Genomic DNA, 23,092 nt, shown 5'->3' with positions numbered 1-23,092 from the left:
GAGTGCATGTAACATGGAGTGGTGGTGGCATAGTGGACTAAAGCACATAACTGGTAATCAGAATGTCACTGGTTCGATCTCCACAGCCACCACCATTGTGTCCTTGAGCAAGACAATTAATCCAGGTTGCTCCGGGGGGGATTGTCCCTGTAATAAGTGCACTGTAAGTCACTTTGGATAAAAGTGTCTGCCAAATGCATAAATGTAAATGATTGTTTTAGTTTTAGTACTGGCCAATGTGTCCAGGAATTATAAAGTTTGCTGGATAAATTGGAAAAAAATCTTCTCATCTCTAAGCATGCACATTTGATGCTCTGTTTGTTCAGGTATTACAAAAAATTTCTTCGAATTCAGCTCGTAATACTGCTTAGATTAAATACAAGTATAATTAAGAGAAACGATACACGTTTTAAGTGCTTTCTTTTTCTTCTTTTACTTTTTGTGCTATATCATGCAATAATAAGATTAAGATTCAACTTTATTGTCATTGTGCAGAGTACAGGTTCAGAACCAATGACATGCAGTTGTTTTCACATATCCCAACTAAGCTGGGGTCAGAGCACAGGGTCAGCCATGAAACAGCGCCCCTGGAGCAGATAGGGTCAAGGGCCTTGCTCAAGGGACCAACAGTGATATCTTGACAGTGCTTGAACCCCCAACCTTTCAGTCAGTAACCCAGAGCCTTAACTGCTGAGCAACCACTGGCAATACACTGACATAGGCACTGACATAATATGACCAGTTATAACAGTGATGTGTCTCACTTGTCCACTTCTGACTGAATCACCCCAAATGGGTTTGAGCTGTTCTTTTATGTTGTTTGTTTACATGTTACCATGAATTAACTCCCCTGCTGAGTTTTTGCCTGAACTTCAGGATCTTGTTAATCAACCAATGCGCTAAAGGAACAGTTTTAAACTGTCACGCGAGATGGGAATAACGCCGGCTGCTTTATCGGGAAAGTCCTCCATGGCAGTGCAGCGCAAACAATTTTTTAAAATGTCGGACATTTCCAGCTAACGGAAACCCTGCTGCACACAGTCTCCAAGGTTCTGTCACAGTGTCTCTGCATAATAATGTGTTTAATAGTGCACTAGCCGCTGTAGATCAGCAGAAGATGCTGGAACCCTGCAGGTAATCTACACTGTCATTAGCCCATTTAATCCCACCAAACTGCGTGAAAGGGGTCTAAAATAGTGATGGGTCATTCATGAATGATTTGTTCATTTTGAATAAATCTTTTATGTGACTCAGAAGAACGAGTAGTCTCAGAGAGTGATTTGTTCATTTTGTGTTGATCGCGCACGTGCCTAGCGTATAAAGCCGTCACGTGACAAAATAATTAATGACTCAGATCAGATGACTCAACTTTCTGTCTTTAGCTTTTCTGTATCCTGATATTTCAGCTCTTATAATGTTGTAAGATATGATAAATATATGGTAAGGGAAAAAACTCAAGCTTTTGTTTCAGGTTTCTTACAGAACATTAGTGTTTACCAAATACTGTCCACTGATGATGGGCAAATTGAATCTATAGTGGCTGGTAAAGCTGCATCCTTTTCAACAAACAGCTCACACTACCCAATTACCCGTTATTATATCCTGTATAACCTCCCACTCACCAGCACAAACACAATGACTTCTAATTGAAGCAGATGGCTCTTACATAAACCAAGAGCCAGAGATGCAACCGGCCCACTTTGGTCACCTCACCAAGATCCCTGACATCAATGTACTTTAGAAGAAAATGTGCTACGTTCAGATAATATTCAACACCGAGCTGGGGAAAAAAAAGATGTGTTAAGAACATTTGAAGAACAAAGCCCAGTCAAGCCGGCACCTTTCATGGCATCTTCATTTGTGCATACATTTCTTATTTCTCAGGTTGACATTTTCCAAAGGGAAATAAACGTGTGTTCTCTGACACAGACTTGCTGTCTGTGTCAAGACAGGAACCTAATTGTTCTGAACATTGCTGTAACCATAGCAGCAGGCATTACTGGAAATAGAGAATGATAGTGGTGTTGTGATTTTAAAAATAAGTGTAATACCCTGACAAGGTGGCTTTTCGACACTCTTGAGACCTGGATGTGCTCTGTGCACAGAAAACTATGGACTTGAGGTCTATATATGTTGCAGATACCAAAACTTCTTAAAAATACAAAAAAAATAACAAATTGCCATTATTGAAAGAGTACATAAACAATCAGTTTAAAACTAGTTCCTTACCTTACCCCAATTCAATACAGTAAGCCTATACAATGATTTGTATTTTGAGCTGTCTGTCAAGGTCCTGTCACTCTGTCAGTCTGAGTTTTTTGTCTAACAGGACCGTGGCATCATAATCCCATTTCTATCTTGTGTTTCGTTGTACATCTTTGTGTGAGCGCGTGGTTTCAGTTGTATTTCCTGCTGTGCGCTCTTCGGTCTGTCTTGTTTCATGTCTGGAGTATGGTGTCTGGTTCCTGACTTCCTGTCTGGTTTGGTTTCAGTCCGTGTCGGGATGCTCCATGTCTGTCTGTTATTGACATGAGTACACCGCGCTTATGTCATCTTGGCAGCATGCATTAGCGTCAATAGTTTGTCTGTTTCTCGCAAACGTGGGTGCACTTCGCATCATGCTCGCATTACGTTGCGCGCCGGGTCGCGAGCTGTCTTCATGCTGTGCTGAGGTTAGGTCACTTCGGTGTAAGGTGTTGGCTGTGTGTGGCTGAACTCTCGCACTGGTGTCCTTTCTTGTTTTTGTCACCTGTTGTGTACATCGCATTGTGTTTGCCTCGCGATGTATGCTCGGGTCTCGTTTAGTATGAGAATGCGTGGCATCGCTTTGTTTGGCATTGCTATGCATTCTCTCACCTTGTTTGTCGGTTGGCAGGAGTGTTTATTGCCTTATTGTCTTGGCGAAAGCATCTGGCTTTGTTTTGTTTCTGTACCGCCACGTGTCTCTCTGTCTTGCGTCATACTCCGCCTCCTTGTTTGCTTATTGTTAGTTTATTTGCCTCACCTGTCCCCTATTAACCTGCTTGATTTCTCTCCCTATTTTAGTCTCCTCATGTTTGCTGTCCAGTGCCAGTTCATCTTCTTTCCAGTCTTGTGTGTCTTGTGTGTTCCAGTTGGTCTTATTTGTTCTCCCATGTCGGTTCCTCCTTTTTATGAATCGAAATGTACTTCTGTGTTCACCAATTGCGATGTACCCATGTGGTCTGGTGAAGTTACTGTGACGTGTTTAATATGTATGACTTCATAAATTGACTTCTTGTAATTGTTATATGTTTGCATAATAAGGCATATAATTTAGCGTTTAATAAAGTATATTTTATCCCCATTTATTTAATCCTCATTTAATGTTTTTTTGTTTTCAGTGTTATTGTGTGCATTGCATAGACATACTATTGTAGTAACTAAGGCTTGACAATATCGTTTACAAATAATAAAGTCTTCTATTGAAATCGTATCAGCCATATCATGAGTTTAACCTCTTAATTGAAAACTATAGTACAATTCAAACATTAATAGTAGATTAAACACTTGAATAATCATATTAAGATATACTGGTGGTGGCTGAGGATATTCCCCTGTTCTCTATTTTAAAGTGCTTTGAGGGTAGTATCAGAACAGTTATTTAATTAAGTATAATAATTAATATATGTAAATAAGAGTGTTGTTTATCTTTATCAAAGCAAGTCATGTTTCCGTTAAAATGTTTAATCATATTACATTAACATGAAAATAGCACATTATAACTCCAGCTCCAGTCATGAGCACATACAGGCAATGAACAGGTGTAACGTTGCGCTGACAATGAATAAGAAAACCGCAGACAAAGATGATGATGTGAAGATGAACCCAAGTGCAGTTTATTTAACAAAATGTGAACTAAACAAAAATATGATCTTGAATAAACTTGACTAGAACAAAACATAAACATGACTTGATTATGAAATTGGCATAAACTTGACTTGGCTATAAACATGACTTGACTTGACTTGACCTATGTTACATTAACAATACCTGACACTTGACAATGGCAAAAATGAGGGCTTAAATACAAAGACACAGGTAACAGGTAAACAAGACAACCAATCACAAGACTAAACTATAAACAAGATAACAAGACTAAATGAACTATAACCAATGAAAAGACGAGACTAATAACAAAGTAATCAAACAACGAACCAATGAAAACAATACACATGAACCGGGGAAATACATGACAAGATCACATGAGGGAACAGGAAATCACATGACATGACATGGCAGGAACACGAACTAAACTTGAAAATAAAAGACATGAGAAAACATGTACCAACGTGACACCAGGTAACTTCAATTAGGAGTTTCATCCGCCAGAAGAGCAGTACCAGAACACGACTGATGTAATGTAGTCTTCCGCAAATTGCTAGAAATTTTAAGTTTAATTTTAAGTGCAGCTTTATGAATGCCATGATTTTTGTGTGTATTTTCAGTAGTCTCACATTCAGTTCTCAGGATTAGAATTTACAAGTGGGGGTAAATGCTAATTGTAGTGGCTATGAATTCCAGAATTAGTAGTTATAATGGTTGTTGAATTAAGCCATGAATACCTCACAGCCTTTTTTATATTTATGGAATAGTGTTTTCACATTTAAGGGACTACTGTGGATTAAATGCCTTTGTTGTGCTTTAAATTAGATAACCATTCACAATTTACTTTCAGTTTCTTTAGTTCCAAAGAAAAGTAAGAGTTCCCTTAATGGATTCATGCATAAATAAATACCCGTATATTTTAATTTTCTAATTTGGTCCAAAAAACAAAACAAGATCTTACTGATAAAATGCAAAAATAAAATGCAAGCAGCTGTGTATTTAGTAATTATCCTCTTAACTGCTCCCTGTTGAAGGTCATCAATATGCCATCATAAATGCAGCAGCATAATTAGCAGCATAATTGGCAAAGATATTTAAAACAGTGAAGATCAATTTGTTACAGTACGTGGGACTACAATAACATTGTTTGGACGTGTTTAATGTCTTATTCTATTGTGTTGGATACATGTTTTGAGAACAGTCTTTTCTTTCAGCGGGCATCATTTGCAGAAGTAGTATTCAGAGTATGCCTTCCTTCAATAAAATCACTGCCAAGACTATTACTATTTCAGTAGTGTTCTAAAGGAATGCAAATACATTTCACAGTCCAGAAATCATTTGGTCAATCATATTTTTTATTTTAAATAAATACAATAAAACATACTTTTTTTGACTACTCATATTTACACATCCAAGACTCCTGGTTGTTGTTGAACAACTTGGGCTAGCTTGTCATGTTGAAGTAATAGGAGGCAGTAGGATAAATACTGTTATTCCTTAACACCAGATATTAATATTCTAGTTGGTATATAACTAGTCTTTGACTCATCATTTGAATCTTTCCGTGCAGGCCTGTGAGACTGTTTATGTTATCCCCTTATTAAAAGGAGGAGATCCTACAATTCTAATGAATTTCAAACCAATTTCCAATCTCTCTGTGATAGCCAACGTATTGGTATCTTTGGTTAGGTGACCAGATGGAAGATTGTATATGTATTTTTTAAGAATTGTCTAAGAACTAGTCAGGTTTCAGAAAAAAAATAAAAATAGATAGAATAAAGCACAGTTACTGCCACTATGAATGTCATATTACATTATTAAAGCTTCAGATAATAAGCAGAAATGTTTGATTATTTTTATTGATTTATCTAAAGCTTTTGATACAGTGCACCATTATGTTTGAATACAGAATCTGGGTAATTCAGGCTTTTCTGAAAAGGCTGTAGGCTGGTTCACTAGCTAACTTATGGACAGAACCCAGGTCATTAGGTGGATTGTAACCTATTTGATAATTTGAGAGTTTCCAAAGGGGTACCACAAGGATCAGTTATTGGTACTCTTTTATTTCCTATATACTGTATATATAAATTGTTTGGGGTATAAGATCTCAAGTTCTGTTGCAGTGTATCCACAATAAGTAAAGCTTTGCATTGTTTGCTAAATGCTTTTGATGTGATACAGCTTAGGATTTTGAAAGTTCAATTAGCCTTACAAATTATGTTTTCACCTGATGTTTGAACATGACTGGTTGAAGCAAAATTTTTGCATTTTCTTTGGTATGGTGGCCTCTTGTACAGTATATGTAGGATCAACACACTGTCTTCATATGATGGATGTTGTCTAACGTGGGAGCTTAAGGTTTATTAGTAATTGCACAACCCTTACTCAATACTGTAAATTATACTGCCAGTTGGACATACCTTGTTACCTACCTAGTTATTTATCTGTTTTTATGATGTGGAAATGTCTCAAGATATTGTCATGACTGTTTCTAAAGCTTACTCTGAAAATGGTAAAAGGCTTTTAAGTGTTCTGCTCCATTTCCTTGGAACAATTCTCAATCTCTCCTTAGACTAAGGTACTAGAATCTTTTAATTGTAATTGTTGTAAATTAGTGCATTTTTATATGGTGTTTTATATATGTTTTTGAATTATGTATTTAAATCGTGTGCTGTCAAAATTAAGACTTTCTTGGTCAGGTCTCTCTTGTAAAAGAGATTCAAATCTCAATGGGACTGCTTAAATAAAGATGAAATAAAACATGAATTAATCAACAAACGTAGAAACTTCCACAGCTTTACAAAGCATCCCAACATTAAAAACTAGTTCATCTTCAAGAAGGTCCTTCCATATAAAACTGGCTTAGTAAATGGCTGTTATTGAACAGACAGTAATAATGACAACTTGTAGAACAGACTCAAACATGCATCCCCATGAGATGCTTCATAATACACTAACCACTACACCATGGCTCTGACAATATTACTCCTTTAAAACGTAGTTTCTGGTGGGTCAGGCAATCATCATTCGGTGAACTCGTTCAAACGAAGTGTTTCATCTGTACATCCCAGTTCAGAATTGAACAAAATCTCAAGCTTTTTTCCATGTATCTCTTCTCTTTTTGGTTACCTGGAGTGCATTTTAAAATGTCAGCATTATGAGCAGAGGAAAGTTGCATGTGTGAAGACATTAATTAATAATGAAATGTTTTATCGATGGGACAACATTTCAATAGAATAAGATTTTCCAACAGATTTAATGGAACAATATGAGAATAAACTAAGTCCCACTCTATTTATATGAAGACCTTCAGTTTGCATTTCTATTGAACCAAATGAGCTATATTAAAATGTGTTCTGTACTACTGGCATAGTTAATGTATAATAATGCTGTTACACTAATGGTCGTTTAAATGGAAATGCTCCTCATCAAACTGAATTGAAAACTGTTTTACCAATCAGCTGGGGCCTTTTACTGTATTTTAACTTATTATATTTCAGCTATAAATGGATGCTGATGCCTTTAATTTTTACTGATATTACACCACCAGAAATGAAAATAGGCATATCTATGATTGTTACAATTTCTGCTGATTTTTTTTCTTCTTCTTCTGTGTCTACAGGTGTTAACTGTGTGCTGAATATGCTGACACACAAACTGTTTTCTATGGTCAAATAGCTTGAGGAGGCAGAATCTATATTTACCTTGATTTTAAAAGGTCTAGCTTTTGTGTACTCGCAAAAATGCTAGAAGAACTACAGGAAAACACAATATTAACTACTGCATTACACAATATGAATTTTGTCTCATTACATGCCAAATAAAACTTTCAGCAAATTAACTCTATTAAAGGAATATTCAGGATTCAGTTCAAGTTAAGCTCAAGCAACCGATTTGTGGCCACAAAAATCAATTTCGACTTATTCTTCTTTTTTTTATTTAAAAAAAATAAAGAAAAAAATCTGGGTTGCAGTGAGGTGCTTAAAATGAAAGTGAATGGGGCCAATCCATAAACGTTAAAATACTCACTGTTTCAAAATTATAACCAAAATATGTAAACAATGTACGTGGCAACAAGATTTGAATGTGATCCATTCGCTTACTTACCTTTTCTGTGTAATGTCATGGTCAGTTTTACAAATGCATTACCTTGACGATGTAATGTTGTGAACCACTGGTGCACCGATCAGGAAATATCGATACTGATATTTTAACAATGTGATCGGCCGATACCGATCCAATCACTGATATTTATTTTTAAAGTCAGATTTTTACAAGTTAAACTGTATTCTGCAGTTATTTGCTCATGCCCCACACTGCGCTTTTGCATTTGAACTTAATTGTGAAATTCTAACATTTATTTGAATTGAAACTGTTATGAATAGTTATGTTGTCACTATCAAAGACCATTGTGACATACTGGCAACTAGTGAACACCATAAGAACATCACACACAGCGAAAATGTGTTCAAATATAAAATATATACCCATTATAAGCTCCAAAACTGCTCAGGTCTGGAAAAAGTAGTATCTATGATTTCTTTACTGTCTTTGCCATTTTGTTGTAACACAAATCACTAATTATAGGGCAACTGCGTGAAGATGCTATTGACTTGCATTACATCATGTATACTTAGATTTGAATTTGCATCTTTATGTGTAGTTTAATTCATTTTTACATCTGCTTGCTTCTTCGTCTCAAACTCTACATCTACAGTCGTCAGAATTACAATTGTAATGACTCTTGAAAATGGCCACTACACATGTATCTCATACACATTTTTAAAACAAACTGGCATATACAACTGAATTTGCATGTCTAAAAGTGTAAATTGGAAAATTCTTAGAATTGTCTATAATTCACCCTCCAGTACCAGCAGGGTCATGCTTTGAGGGCTGAATACAGGTTTAAGACAAAGATCGGCGTATCCCGATCAGAGGTCGATCAATTGGTGCATCCTTACTGCAAACCTGAAAACAATCATATAAACGATGATATAACAAATTTCATAGCTCATATAATGCACAAATTTGAACAGAATCATTAATGTTAGTGCTTTTATAAAATAATAAGCTTCACATTTCTGCCTTTTAAACCCTCAAAAAATCGTCCCCATTCACTTTCATTGTAGGTGCCTCAATGTAACCTTGATTTTTCCTTTTTTTAGGTAAAAAAAAAAAAAGAAATGTTATATATATATATATATATATTGGTAATCAACGCTATGCTACAAATACTGTCGATTGAGCATAACTTAACCAGAATATTCCTTTAAGTTCCGGGATGTTTTTGCAGTAGGTTTCAATCTCTGAAAATGTTGATCCTTGTCTCGTTCTCTACAGTTTAGTCCTATCAAAAGAAATTCAGACACTGAAAATGACTTTTTATCTTGTTGACAGTTTTGAGGGCTTTTTGTGTATGTATTGATGGAGAATGTATGCTGGTTATATGTGGAAAAAACACAGAACATGCATGCTGACAGCCTGGACAACAGTGTTTGATCATGTAGAACTTACCTTTAGTGCTACGTTAAAACCCGCAGATGGAACATTGCCTACGGTTAACTTCTTCCACATCTGTTTGGTCTAAGTGATCCTTTTGTCTTCCTCCCATCTTCTCAATGCTTCTCTGGTGGGTGTCTTTCAGACATGGTATGATCAGACTATGACAGGTAAAGAGGCCTCTATAATGTCTAAATACATAGTTGTAAATGATAAATCCACACAGAACATGCAACTGTGTGTAGACAAGATACTGTATATAACACTGTGCTTCATAAAACCAACCACCATCTCAATGCAAACTCATGCACAGGAGGATCACAATAAGCAATTTTTCTCAGCGTAGCACAACCGACTCTTAATTCATTTCGACATTGAAGATATTGCCCTGGTTGAGGAAGAGCTGGCAGAGTTAGTTGTGGTTTTGTCAGTGGGAATCACTCCTTTTGAACTTGCTTTTGGGATTGTGAAAAGAAACTGTAAGCTAGACAATGTGTTTCAAATCAAATCACTTGTAAAGAGCTGTGCTCTGATGTTTTGTATCCAATTTTGTCACTCAGGAATCATTTTATCCATCTGGGATATATTCAGTGGCCATGTTCTGAGAAAGCCTGAACCTTTGAGTTTCTATTGCACATTTTAATTGTAGTTTACATAATTTGAACTGTTAGTTCAGTCTGAAGTACTGTAGGTGTACATGCCTATTTTATACAACGTAAATATACAATTTAACCCACAGTGGTGTAAATGAGCTGGGCAGGGACGGATTATGACTTGCAAAGGACCTGGGGCCAATTATCTCCAAGGGCCCCCCTCCACCCAAATTGTGTTTGGGAATGGGGGGGGGTCGTTGTTCATACCCCAAAAGGGTTTTCAATTGGGGGATTACCAAACTAGATCGCACAGCCTTAAAGCCCAGGCCACCCCCGGGCAGTCAAGGGCCCTCTGGTACTGGCCCCATTGGCCCAGTCGGTAATCAATCCCTGGAGCTGGGGCGTCAAGTATAAAACTCATTCATGTAGATTTCCAACTAAATTTGTGAATTTAAAGGCATATTTTGTGTAGGATATGCAAAAAACAATTCAGATTTATAAAACTTTATGTATGACAGAACCTGCAAAAATTCACTCTATCAATCCCAGCACAAGCTGTATTCCCCACCCCATATCATACCCAAAATATCCATACATGGAGCTTAAAATACCTGTTTGTAATATGCATAAACTCATCTGCATATCATTCACATATGCATATTATCATCCAAACACATGATACTACCATGTTTAAATATACAAGAAACTAGGAATATACTATGAGATACTAAAGACTGTAAATGTGCCTATTATATAAGTAGATATATGCCTATTAATTACATAGATATTACATTAAAAATTATTTTCTTATTCAGTATATTTGTCTTGTTTTAAAGTAAACATTTCTTAAAATCCTTAAAACAAGATACATTCACCTGAGAAGCAAAATTGTAGAAGATATTAAAATGTTAAAAACTGTATTCTCGACCTGTTGGCAAAAACATTTAATAGTTTTAAATTAATTGAATGAGATATTTTTACTGGAAACTAAACGATACTGATCAAAAACACATGGTGACACTTTAACATGAACTAACAATTAACAATACTTATTAAGCATTTATTAATCTTGGTCAATGTTAATTTCAACACATAGTAATATATTTTAATGTTCATTGTTCATGGTTCCTAATGCATTAACTAATGTTAATGAATGGAGGGTTATTGTGTTATCAGTGTTACCAAATAAATTATAAAATAGAAATAAGAGTAAAAAAGAAAGTAGAAATACAAATATAGAATTAAATGTATTAACTTTAATATTTTGCAAAGTAAAACACTGTTATTTTCACAAATAAAACATGCAATGTTTTATAAAACATTGTCCCACTCCTATTCCCAAACTAGCCATTTGAAAACACATCCTTAATATATACACATTTAAATTATGTCATCATCCACTCACCCTTATGCTGTATCAACCCCTTATGACTTAATTTCTACTGGGAACACAAAAGGAGATGTTAGGCAGAATGACAGTAAAGTCATACAGATTTGTAGATTTGAACAACGTGAGGGTGAGTAAATTATAACATAAATGGCATATGTAGGTGAAACATCACTTTAATGCAGCAAAGCCACTGCTAGAAATATAGTTCAATTAAAAGAGAGTCTCCTATTTCAGGCCTGTAATGTACTCAACAAATTGTGTTTTAGAATTTGTTTTAATAATAATAAATAAATAAAAAGCTGCTGTGTACGATGCCATTTGAAGTGCAGACCTATTTATGAGATTAAAAGAATGGAATATCTGGGTCATTTCTAAAGCTGAAACATTCTTAAATCCAGGAGTCTGATATACTGGAATTACCGGCTTTCTTAAATATCATCACCACTTTCTGGCAGTCCTCTCAGTTCTGGTCTGCAATAAAATAAGGATTAATAGACTGCAGTGTTCTTCAGAGGCACCAGCAATAAGCCACATCCCTACGCTCCTCACAAGTCTGAATAAGGGAGGTCATCCCATCCACTCGCTTTTCACTTGTCACACACTGTTAGATAGTGGAGCCCTGGAATGACTGCTGGACTTCCAACATATTTAGCTTCACTGTCACCTGACCACATCTTCACAGCCTGGTGGCACCATTCTTGGTGAGTGATACATGTAGCTGAAGGTTGTCCTCTTTGCTGTAGGGAAAACATGTCCCTCTACTTTAACTGAAGCCATAAATACTCTGTGACTTCTGAATACTCAACCAGATGGATAAAACCCAGACATACTGCAGGTTTCAAAAATCTTGAATTTAATCTTGAAAATGTGTTCAATTGCAAAGTTTTGAAAGTAACTGCTCAGAGATATTATTTGTGACTGTAGTAATTAAAGACATTAAGGTGGAGTATGTCATTTTTATGTCATTAGCAGCACCAAAGAGAATTGTCTTCCATTGGTTGGGTAAAGGGTAGTCCTGCCAGTGGCGGTCCCCCGTGACAGAAGCCTGGCCCACACATGTGCCCCCTCACTCATAGAACCCCACCCCTGGTTGGACGATGTAACACTAGCGCACCCCAAACCCAACGCCACTCACCACCACCCCACGGTCAAATTATATAACACTCGCACAACCCCCCTCCCCCCACCGGGTCAGATGGACAGAATTTTGGTGCCACCAGAGACTGATCACGGTACCCCTCCACCCCCCGGAACCCCCATTTAGTCCAGCCCCAAACTTACGCCACTAGGTTGAGTCAATGTTGCTGTGTTGGTCTGGTCTGGTCGGGATGCACATACAAATACAGAACAACATTGTTACACTTTTTTTAAGGAAATCAATCTATAAATTGCTGTTGAACTACTGGAATATGGAAAATTATTTAAACATTGAAGAAAATTGCACACTTTAACTACTAGAGAAACTTAAAAACTACTAGAGCATGCTTATAGTTTTTCATCATCAAGAATGCAGTTATACCTTGAGTCTGATATACTGATTCAGCAGTCAGCACTGTAACACTGCCCTTAGTTTGACCTCTCTCTTCTACCCGCAGGCCTAAAGAAATCAGTAGATGTTATCTAATTACTATGCCAATGCTTTAACTGAGTGTACACAGTCTGTGCAGGGTTCATGACAATTTATAAGTTCCAGATTTTGAGAAGTCACAACTGTTATTCACAGGTTTTGCAAGATGTTTATTTATCTTTGCAAGTGGAAAATATACAAAGCAAAGTTTACATTGAAAAGAATAGTACATTTCTACAATGGCATCTGAAACTTAAAACTATTGATTTCGAATGATGCTGCATCCAAGCCACTAGATATCAGTGCATGTCCAATATGACACAAACAAAGAAAGTTACTGAGTGCATCTTTAAAGATGTGACATTTATAAATGTAGTGTGAACATGAATAAACAGATAAACAAACTGTCATTTGTGTGCTAACCTTTCAAAATGTAAGTTGCTACCAAGATGCTACAAAAGGACTACAATGGTTGTCATATTAATTAAACATCATTTGTCAATTGACAAATGAGGTGTAAGTAATTGGACAACTGTTGTAGCCTTTCTGCAATAACTTTTTAAAGCAAGCAATTGTTTCAAAATTTGCTTTTAAGGTATTACTGTGTGCTAAAACGTCCACAAAATGCTTTTCTAAAAACATATTCCACTTTTTTGAGGGATTTATCTTGACTTGAAAATGTTAATTATCTTCTGTTTTTTGGATTATAAACTGAACAGCTCTATATATTGTTTCATATAAGTGCATTTTGTTTTTCAAAGAGCACTGGTTTCACTATGAATATATAATAGGCTACTAATTTACATACTACTATGTTTTTACAACACATTTTGTAACGATTGACAGTTTCATTGTGAGGTTATACTTTTTAGCCTTAAATTCTGTTTTACGTTTCTGTCTTGCCTATAAAAACCTAACATATCAAAAATGGGGAAAGTATGGTATAACAGTGCAGTAAATGTATGAAATAATAAATCCTGGCAAAACTTAATTTACTCGTATCTAAGGATGGCCCTCCTCCATAAGGGGTGTAACCAGCAGTGTACTTGGAAGAGATACTGGCCCTGGATTTGAAATTCTAACCGGCCCATTATTTGTTGAGCGGGGGCAGGGTTTGTGCTGATTGCCCAAAAGTTATTGACCTGGGGGGTATAGGTGTGTTCGGCCGTTCAGCCGTTTAGCTCAGCTTCGGCCGTTTGTCGCGGCTGGCCCACCAGGAAAGGTTCTCTCTATAGCCAGTCCGCCCCGGGGTGTAACGGGGTGTAAGGTTCTGTACAGCTTTAAAGCACAGAGGTAGGCTCATAATAATTCTAAAGAATGCCTCTACCAGAATTGATTTCCATAGAGTGTCATCTATCATTTTTTCATCTGTCATATATTTCAAAAGAAGGCCTGTATAAAGACTTTAACCTTTTAAGGGAATTCTGACTGCCTGCTTCATCATGCAAAAGTTATGCAAAATATCCTCAAAAGATATTTTCTATCCCCTCAATCACCAAATTAAGGGTTAAAAAAGCCATTCATATGTCACAATGTATCAATTTCAGCTACTGTTTTCTTCACCCCTTTCCAAAATGCTCCAAACATCCTACAGATTCAATTTTTAGCCCACGGACCACCCACAGTTTGTTAATTGACTGTATGATGCATATTGCACTCAAATTTGGAAACCCTTTCTCAGTATGACAAGCTCTTATCTGATTGTCTGACTCCATGCAACATCCAGGAATAAGGGCACACAGGGTGTTTTATCAGTCCACATGTATATAATGCGCACTTTTTTGGAAGAACTAATCACTTGATTTGCTAAAGTTTGCTAGGTTAGTGGTATCAAAAGTTTGAAAGATCCTTTGAAATATTTTTTGATGCACTTAGTAGCAAGTTACCTTGATGGCCACTAGGTAACTTTAGTTTTACTACTTTTTATAGCTCAGTACTTTTGGAAAGACAGACATTTTAATCACACATGTTCTAATCACACGTTTTCTGTAAAATCGTTCGTAGAGAGTGCTGGCCTATTTTTTATTTTTTTTTTAATATATAATCTACTTTAGAAAAACCCAGCACTAATCTGGATGTAAAACTAAACAAATTGTGGTTGGTTGCTTTACACGTCAGTCAAATGGTCTCTTCCTGTCTAAGTGGCCTGTTCTCTTCCTGAATTAGCTGCAATGTGGACCAGATCTTATGCCAATTATTCAAAGGTCTGCCTGTATTAGACTATTTTTAGAAGAACCGCTTCTTTGAGTCAGTACAGTGAATCACAGGTGAGCACTTCCCTACACGCCTGCCTTCACAAGCGTTTCTCAACTATATGTAGGCCATACATCAAAAGGACACAGTTTAGAAAAGACTGTTCCGCCTGCTATGAACTTCTGCATCTCAACAAAATGGGGAAAACACAATTTTCCCCACTCAAATACTAAAACAGCTTAAACCACAATAGTTTTGAAAAACCTGATTCACTTTGCAACAGACAAAGTCAAAGAGCTGCTCAATTTTGGCAACCCAGCTACTCAGCATGTTTTTCAGAAGGTTCTAAACAAGTACTGTAGCAGCACATATACGAAAAACAGTGAAATCTAAAGCTTTGCTGTATAGTGAGCTGCCTCACTGCCTACTACTAGGGCCACATTAAGGTTCTTCCAAATGTTTTTACTGTATGACCATATGCTACATGGAGGGCTTTCACTGTTGCACAACCTCTCTGTTTTTATTTCACTGTCTTCAGCTGAAAGCGTTTTACGTGCTTGTCCTCCCACGAATGTCGACAAGGGCGAATAGAGTGGTGGATGCCACGACTGGGTCCCACTTGGGAGTTGGGGTAATCCAAGCCATGGGTTCCAAGGCTTAAACCCAGATAAGCCCATGTGTTAATGTGGTCCTGTCTACTTATATGCAGCTGCCTTCAATGGCAGTATCCTAACTGAAATTATAAATAGAGATTAATAATTCTATCGTCATGAAATTTTATGTTGGGGTATAATTGTGTCATCTCAATATGATTTGGTGGGGTAGGATGAACTCAGCAACATGCATTTTTTCACAGTGGTTAATATTTCATCTTGTTTTCTGTACACATTCTGCTCTGCTGAAGTTGAACATCAACTGAAGCTCCTGACCCATATCTGAATGAATTTCATCATTGCGCTGCTGCCACACAATTGATTGATTAGATAATTGCAGATAATTGAACACTCTCAGAAAAAAAAGGTTCCAAACTGTACCTTTTCTGTTGCTGGGGTGGTACCCTCATAAGGGGACATTTTTGTACCTCTAATTAGAGTTTTCAACTAGTTTTGAGTGCATAAATGTACCTATTAAGAACAATTGTTTATATTTTGTTCCCAGAGGAAGACAATATACAAATATACCTTAAAAATACACAATAGTACTTTTAAGGTACACAATATTTCCATATAGGTACAATTACAGTATGGTTATCTGATATACCAGATGTTGCTGAGTTCAAATGGAAAAATCGTACCCCACCATATCATATCATGATGACACAATTATACCCCAATGTATAATTAAAAATGAAATAAATGAACAAAATAGTTCCCAACAGAGTACCATCCCAGCTACAAAAAAGGTACAGTTTTGAACCTTTTTTCTGAGAGTGTAGGTGTACAGATGTTCCTAAACAAGTACTTAGTAAGTGTACATAACACACAAGTTTGTGGTAAAATAGTCAGTTACTTATTTTAAACTATTTTATGGATAATTTTTTACATTGAATTCATTATATTTGCAATTAACATTTCTCTCACTTTGCCCGCCTTGGATTTATTTTTTGACTGAGCAGTGCATTGAGAAATTGCTTTCTCTGTGAAAGATGCAGGCAATGCTGCTTTAGAGTTTTGTATTGATGTGTCTTATGAGGCTGCATAATTAAGTTGCTGACCTTTTGTAACAGCATTTGTGTTGGAAGCGTGCCTATGATGCCTTAAAATTTTGCCTTCGGAGGTAGTTCACTTTTGGACCAGAGCATAAATTAGCCCTGATCACCAAAACACAGAGTTGGGAATAAGTTTGGAAAACATTCCGCTTGTTGCGGGGTCAAGTCTCCACTAGAATGGTAATAGCTAATGCCAGTCATCAATATTTAAATGTCATGGATGTCCTTTGAAGCTGCATACAAATGGTGGCACTAGAGGTTGGAATAAAGAGTGTGCTGTAGTGTACTGCTTCGCTGTACCATGCCATTACAATGACAAACTACTTGCCGTAGAGCAGGAGTTCTCAACGGGAGTGGTACCGTACCCCAAGGAGTGCCCAAAGGATGCCAGGGGGTGCTTAGAGCAAATTAGTGAGGGGGTTAGATTACAAATGGGGACATTTCTCACTCATAATAATCAAATCTATCATCAAGTTCCTCTGCATTAAAACGTTTATCTAGACTTGGAGTATATCAGTCGATTCTCAAATAGATGGGTTGGTACGCATTTGGGCCACAGTTCATCTGATTTTGAAGTCTAGTGACTCACCTGACGTATTTGGTTTAGTAGCTTCAAATACACGGGTAGATGCACAACCTCCACTAATGCACCTGGATGGCTCTGTAGATGTATATAGCTCAATGGATAGAACAGCACAAGGCAAAGAAGGTGCGTTTTTACTCGCAGACCGGACTCGATCTCTTAAACACGCAGCTCTGCGAAGACATCTTTCTTTGTGATAAACAAGCAGCGCATTTTAATTTGGCACAGAATTCTATATCACCACCATTGAATTTACTATAGTAACACTAACTGTCCTTTAGGGAGAAAAAGATTGATAATAAATATGATCATATCACTACTTCAGCTCTATTAAATTTGTCATAAGCTACTTTAGGGGAGTGACTTCTATATTTAAAATATTTGCATTTTGTATTTATTGTCTTTACATGTGTTTAGAGTAGGTCTACTGTTTAAAATAAAATGAACATTGGGGGAGACCAAACCATATTGGGGGTAGGGGGTCATGTGTGTTGAGGTCAGAAATATAATGGTTCTTGGTCCTTTAAAATAGTAAAGGCTATAAATGCAATTGTGGCAGGGCAGGTTAAACCCTCCCTGTATCAGTGACTTGTGTCATGTCATTATGATATTGCTGACAGACATTCCTCAGAAAAGAGGAATTTCAGTAGACAAGAGCTGTGGAAATTACTGAAAGAAAAAAGTTCTCCTTGGGAAGCTTGATTATAATATCATGTCAGAAAGTAAGAGGCAGGTAAATGGGAAAGGGTGGCAGAGGCTGTCTCCGCTGTGCCCAACTCTAATAGTGATGTGGATGGGGGTGAAAAAGAAAGTCTCAGCTTTCTAATGTTACAATTATTATGTTTCTATGAGCTCCAAAGATCACGGAGAGAGAGAGAGAGCACTAAATGCAGTGCATCCCTTTACATGATTGGTCACCACAGCTTCAAAATGGGGGGCCTGGAAAGCTCAGCGAGTAAAGACGCTGACTACCACCCCTGGAGTCGCAAGTTCAAATCCAGTGCGTGCTGAGTGACTCCAGCCAGGTCTCCTAAGCAACCACACATGCCCGGTTGCTCGGTAAGGTAGAGTCACATAAGGTAACCTCCTCGTGGTCGCTATAATGTGGTTTCCTCTCGGTGGGGGTGGTGGTGAGTTGTGCATGGCTGCCTGTTACGGGCGGTCGGACACCACCCTTAACATAAAGGAGAGACGCACACAGATCGGCTCGTAGCAAAAATAATAGGGGTATGTTTATTTAACAAGTTCAGTTCTTGAATAGTAAAGAGATAACAGCAAGATCGACTACAAAGGCGGAACACTTCAATTCTGCCGGGTGGACAGCAAGTAGGCAGCTGTTTCGAAGACAGAAAACACGGCAGTGCGTTAATCCTGATCTCGGTCTCTGTGTGCGCCCTCAGGAACGGTCCCAGAAGCCTTATATAGCGCAAACTTAGGCTTCGCTCAGGTGTGGCTCATCTGCAATTAAGAAAGGGGAGAGACACTGCACTCAAATGCACGTATAGCAGCAAACACCAGAGCTGGGGGACGTAACACCCCCACCCCAAAATGGTGACTTGTTGCCATACATTGAACAAGAAAACACTTTTTTTTTTCATAAATTTTGTTTTCAGCTCTTCTTCCGAGCCAACTTAAACAAAAGAGTTTTAGGCACAAATAATTATAACTATAGCCTATTTTAATCAATAAGGCCAGATGCAATTTCATTTTGATTAACAAAACGTGTTTTGAAGTAGTGTTTTTTTTTTTATAAAATAATAAAACAAAATGAATACTATCAAGCATCGACTCTAGACAATGCATCTGCGACAATATTGTCTTTTCCTCGGACATGCACAATTTGAAGGTTAAACGGTTGAAGCAATAGGCTCCAGCGCATTAACCTACGGTTTGAATTGTACATGCGACTGAGGAATTTGAGTGGATCATGGTCAGTATAGACCTTAACTGGATGTACCGTAGAACCTAGATACACCTCGAAATGTTGAATAGCTAAGACTAAAGCTAAAGTCTCTTGCTCAATAGTGGAGTATTTTCTCTGGGCAGAATTAAATTTCTTAGAGAAGAAACTCACGGGATGGTTTATGTCGTCTGTGTCTGATTGTAAAAGCACGGCACCGGCGCCTACGATGCTGGCGTCTACGGCAAGCTGGAAGGGTTTGTTAAAGTCCGGCGCAGCGAGCACGGGAGCAGTCAGCAAGAGAGCCTTGACGTTTTCAAACGCTCTATTACAGGACTCCGTCCAGTTATATTTAGTTTTGGGGCTCAGTAGGTTAGTGAGGGGACAAACTACGGTCGAAAAGTTCTTACAAAAACTGCGATAGTAGCCTACCATTCCTAAGAACCGGCGTAGTGCACGCCGATCGCAAGGCACAGGAAACTCTTGAACAGCGGCCACTTTAGCCATTACTGGCAAAACAAGTCCTCTTCCTACTGTCCGCCCCAAGTAAGTAACAGTGGCTTTTCCGAACTCACATTTTGCTAAATTAATTGTGAGGTTTGCTCTAGACAATCTACGGAAAAGCTCTCGAAGTTGCGTTATGTGTTCGGACCAGTGTGTACTATATAGGACTATGTCGTCCAGATACGCCTCGCAATTGGACATTCCAGCTAAAACAATACTTACCAAACGCTGGAAGGAGGCAGGTGCGTTACGCATTCCGAAAGCCATAACTTTATAATGCATAAACGCATCGGAGGTCACAAAAGCTGATATTTGTCTTGCTCTTGGTGTCAGTGGCACTTGCCAGTAACCTTTTAGGAGGTCGATTTTAGTGACAAACATGGCGGAGCCAACACGGTCTACGCAGTCATCCATCCGCGGTAATGGATAACAGTCTGGCAGAGTAATTGCATTAACACGCCTGTAGTCCGTACAAAACCTGTAAGTGCCATCAGGTTTGCCAACTAAAAGGCACGGGGAGCTCCAAGGGCTAGAGCTAGGCTCAGCAATATTATTCTTTAACATGTACTCAACCTCCCGTTGCAGGATTGCTCGCTTTTCTGGATTTACCCTATATGGGTGCTGTTTTATCGGGCCATTATCACCCACGTCTATGTCATGTTCCAGGACTGTAGTTACAGTCGGGACATCTCCGAACAATTCAGGGAAATCACCTATCACAGACAATATGTCAGCTGTTTGAGAGGGAGTTAAATGTGGCAAACGATTTGCAATGACCGAAAGCATAGCCGAATTGCTGAGTCGACCTTCAATCACGCACCGCGACGGCGCAGTCACCGCGTCATCATCCTCTACCAGTGAAGACAGCAACACGAGTGATTCGTCTGGATCTGGTAAGTTAAAATTACACAAGTCAGTTTTAACATCTTCACGCGTATAATATGGTTTGAGCATGTTTACATGACAGACGCGAGAATGCCGTCGCTTGTCTGGGGTTAAAATCATATAATCTAGATCAGATATTTTCTTTTTAACAGTGTATGGCCCTCTGAATCGTGCCTGAAATAAAGATCCGGGCACGGGTAAGAGAACCAACACTTGGTCTCCAGGCTTAAACGAACGGGCTCTTGATTTTCGATCATACCAAGTTTTCATGCAAGATTGGGTCTTTTCTAAATTTTCTCTAGCGAGTTCACGCGCTCTGTGTAGTCTGGAGCGAACGTCGCTAACAAACTGTAGGGTGCTACGAGAAGTAGGTTTGCTCAGCCACTGATCTTTAATGACGCTCAAAGGCGTGCGAACGTCGTGAGCAAACACCAGCTCTGCAGGGCTGAAACCAATCGACTCTTGTACGACCTCTCTAGAGGCCAAAAGCATCCAAGGAATCGCATCTTCCCAGTCTGTACCCACCTCCAAACAATATGCACGCATCATCGATTTTAGCGTCTGATGGTAACGCTCGAGGGCGCCTTGACTCTCTGGATGGTACGCGCTAGAAATGTGGTGCTTAATGTGGAGCGATTTTAGGACTTGGGAAAAAACACGCGATGTAAAGTTCGTTCCTTGGTCACTTTGAATGATTTTCGGTAGCCCCACTAAAGAAAAGAATTTTAATAAAGCCCTGGACACGATTTTAGAAGTGATCTTTCTCAGAGGCACCGCTTCTGGAAAGCGAGTAGCAGTACACATTATTGTCAATAAATATTGATATCCACTTTTTGAACGTGGAAGAGGACCAACGCAGTCAATGATTACCTTCTCAAAAGGCTCACCCATGGCAGGTATGGGGTACAACGGTGCAGGTGGAATTATCTGGTTTGGCTTACCAGTAATCTGGCAAACATGACACGTTTTACAATACCGCCGCACATCACGCTTCAGCCCAGGCCAGAAAAAGTGACGAAGTACGCGGCTGTAAGTTTTAGTCACACCTAAATGACCAGAAACACAATCATGTGCGACACTCAGAACAGCGAGTCTGTTTTCAGATGGCATAACAATTTGCTCAATGTCATTCCACTCATTACTTTTCTGAGGTCTCCACCTCCGCATAAGTAAGCCGTCTCTGATAAAATAGGTTGGACTCTCGCTTGCACGGTCCGAAACAGATTGAACAGCATTAAAACATGAAACAAGTGTGGGGTCTTTTTGTTGCGCATTAACAAGTTTCTCTAATGACAACGAGACATCTGATTGTTTTTTTTCTCTTTTCCTACCGTTCACTATAGGCATAGGACCACGGGGGTACTGGGTGAAAGCCGGTTCGAAGAGCCTCTCACACTCTGCAGGGTGAGCAACGAAACTGTCACCCAGGTCGACGTCGTTGGGAGGTACGTCACCCCTCAACCTCTGGGACTGTGACCTAGTGACGACACTAGTGGGAAAAACCTCGGGGAATTTTTGTGCGCACTCATCAGGGCAGTCTTGATGGAGCGGCACAGACACAACCTCGGGTGGGATATCGCCACGGCTCCACACGTTTCCACCGGCTAGATCATTGCCAAGGAGAAACGTGACGCCGGGAATTGGTAAAGAGTCTTGAACACCAACAACCACATCATCACATACCAAGTCAGAATCAAGATGCACGCAATGTAAAGGGACATTGAGAAAACCCATCTCGATTCCTCGAACAAGGACACTACTACCAGTTGCAGTCTTTTCAGACAACGGCAACAAACCGCGAAGGAGGAAAGACTGCGCGGCGCCCGTATCTCGCAAGATGCGCACAGCCACAGCCTTCTCTCCAGGCATAGATACGGTCCCATTCGTCAGAAAGGGCTCGTACATGGACTGAGTTTTCTCTGATTTTAACTCTGCACGAAGGACAGGCGACATTTTATTCGAAGAACTAACGAGACCCATTGGTTTCGTGGACTGTTTTTTTTTCAATATTAAACATTCTGCCACAATATGCCCTGGCTTTTTACAATAAAAACAGTGTCTGTCTTCTTGTTTTACTGCAGTCTTCTTCGTGTCTACATCAGGGGTCGTAGATGGATTAACTCTTAAACGATAACGTTCTCTGGAGATATTATGCGTTAAGTAATATTCGTCTGCAAGTATAGCCGCTTCCGCAATAGACTCGACCTTCTGCTCAGTTACATAGGTTGCCACAGCGGTTGGCAGGCAGTTCTTAAATTCTTCTAAAATAATTAGTTCACGCAGTTTCCCCTGACTATCAACCTTCTGCGATGAGCACCAACGATCAAACAGGGCTGCTTTGTCTCGACCAAATTCAACAAAAGTTTGCCGCTCCGTTTTTTTTAAGTTCCTAAACTTTTGTCGATATGCTTCAGGGATCAG

This window comes from Xyrauchen texanus, chromosome 19 (assembly GCF_025860055.1).
Source record: "Xyrauchen texanus isolate HMW12.3.18 chromosome 19, RBS_HiC_50CHRs, whole genome shotgun sequence".
NCBI lineage: Eukaryota > Metazoa > Chordata > Actinopteri > Cypriniformes > Catostomidae > Xyrauchen > Xyrauchen texanus.
The sequence above is the reverse complement of the archived record's forward strand: the minus strand, read 5'-3'. Positions refer to the sequence as shown.